We start from the raw sequence: 2,385 nt of genomic DNA, 5'->3' as shown, positions 1-2,385 counted from the left end.
AATGAAGCACAGAAATGAAATAAAACAAAAACAAAAAATAACACCCAAATTTAGGCTCTTGATAATACTCTCCATCCACTGGATAAACACACTCTTGAGCAAAGTTTCCCTACTTCTAAACTTATCCTTAAAAGAGTCAAAAAACCATCCATGTATGGCTCAGAACCATTGGGGTTGGGTGTTTCTATTGCTTTAAATAGAAAGGGTCATTGAGATAAAAAGCCCAGGTCAGGGCGGCTACCCCAGGTGCTCATCAATGACCTCACCGAGCTCTCTTCACACCTCCCTAGTTTCCCTCTACATGGGCTCCCCTCTCAGCCTGGCTCTTCCCACATTGACCACTCACAACCCCAGGTCTGTGTTCCTTTTCCTGGAAGCCCCTGCAAACTTTGCACACATCAAGGCTGTGCTACCTGGGGCTGGAGGCCATCTCTGACCCATCACTGAGGTAAGGGAGATGGGACAGCAACTCTCTCTTTGAGTCACTGGGCTCCACCGCCTCACTACCGTCGTGTTGTTTGAGAGAGTTGCCTCTTCAAAGAAAAATGAATAAGTTGATGAGCACTTGTGTTTGTTTTTGTTTAATTTGTGGGCAAAGACTACATGCAGGTGTGAAAAATAAATCCTCTTTTGCAACCCAGAACTGTTCAGTATGAGTTTTGTTATATGTAAGAAGGAACATAATACAAAATATATGAAGGAGTTATTACCAGAAGGGTGGGGTATGGATGTTGGACAATCAGAAGCCCTACTTATTTACTACTAGGAGCCCAGTACTCGATAATGCATGGTGCCGCCCACCCACCTGCAGCCCTGCCTTGACACCTGAACCTGTCCACACAGAGCTCCAGTGTTCCTGGCCCAGCCCCCAAACCCTCTGGCCTTCTCTGGCCCCTTCAAGCCCTGACCTCAGTCCTTCCAGTCGCCTTGGGCTGGTCTCACCTTCTCTGGGCGCCTCACTGCTTCTGCCCCGTCTCCAGAGCAATGCCCCAGCTAATATGCTAATCACCTGGTCGTTACCTGTTACAGTGTCCCGCTCATTAGCATATTAGCTCTTTATTAGTATAGATAATGTCTAACTTTCTATTTTTTGTGCCTCGCTTTCCTCATTTGTAAAATGAAGAGATTGAGATAAAGTAGAAAAACACTTGATGCTCATGCCCCTTCTGCTCTGCTTGAAATGTTGATGTGAAATGTGACACCTGGACAGGGTAGCAAATCTGCAACCATGGGTGACACAGAGTCAGCAGGCTGGTCCTGGTGGTGCAGTAGAGACAGGCACAGCGGGCATGATGGCTCGCACAACGCTGGGTCTATATCAAAGCGAGACTCTCAGGCATTCAGGCTCATTGTTGGTGAGATCATGCAAATCTCCATCGCTTAAGCCACAGTTAAAAGTTTCTGTCACTTGCAGTTCAAAGCATTCCTACCAGATACAGTCAGATCCAATGGAGGTCCCCAAGCAGCTTACAGTGTGAAGGTGTCTGGAGAACAGTTCATTACAAGTGCCACAGTGTCTCATCATTCCCAGAAAATGCATTTAACAACCAATAACATTTTCTACCATGTTGGAGAATTAGATCAGAGGTTGGCATTTTTTTTCTTAAAGGACCCCACAGTAAATATTTCGGCTTTGCAGGCCATATTGGCCACCTTGACAACTACCCAACTTTGCAGTTGTATGCAAAAGAAACCATAAACAATATGCAAATGATTGGGCGTGGTCATGTTTCAATAAAACAATCTAGCAGGCAGCTGGCTAGATTGGCCCATCATAGTTGACTGACTCCTGAATCAGATACATACATGAGTGCAATAAAAACAGGCAATTAAAAATAGTTTGTAGTACACTTATTAAAATATGGCAAACTTCTTAAAATTCGGCATTACAGATTTCCCAGTGCCAAGTCCTTAAATTCACACAATCTGCGACTAGTGACTCCTCCATCATGCCTTCCCGTGCTCCCTCAGATGTGAGTTGAGGGATGGGTCCGCTGGTCAGCTGCCCAGGGTGCTAACCTCCAATGGGCTTAGAAATACTAACAGAAGTTGGGAAAATATACATTTGCCCTTCTCTGATGAAAGAAATAGACCACTGTGAAGTGAAACAGGCAAAAATACACAACACAACATTTGTTAGCCCTGGAATATTTTTGCTGAGGATTTCTGTGGCTAACATACACGGTATGTATAGTTAGCCCAGAGATGGCCGTTGTGGTTAGCAGAAATTCCAGAACCACATAATGCGTAGTGGGCTATGATTTACAAGAGATGTGATTTATATTGTGAATATTAAACCTTCTAATATACCTCCCAAGAAGTTGCTTGGTTCAGAAAAGTCACAAAAGAATGTCAAACAAAAACTAAAACTGCAGGAAAGTTGGG

At 44.3% G+C, this 2,385-nt stretch overlaps 1 non-coding gene across 1 annotated transcript; it reads left to right on the top strand.

The window, feature by feature from the left end:
* The first annotated feature begins 560 nt into the window (after positions 1-560).
* Positions 561-683, top strand: LOC111827977. The gene has a single exon (XR_002831725.1). It is a non-coding gene; the product is annotated as a small nucleolar RNA SNORA40 (small nucleolar RNA).
* The last annotated feature ends 1,702 nt before the right edge of the window (positions 684-2,385 follow it).

Source organism: Myotis lucifugus, unplaced genomic scaffold, assembly GCF_000147115.1.
Source record: "Myotis lucifugus unplaced genomic scaffold, Myoluc2.0 scaffold_258, whole genome shotgun sequence".
NCBI classification, from domain to species: domain Eukaryota; kingdom Metazoa; phylum Chordata; class Mammalia; order Chiroptera; family Vespertilionidae; genus Myotis; species Myotis lucifugus.
Note: the sequence above shows the minus strand (reverse complement) of the source record. Positions and strands in the feature narration are given on the sequence as shown.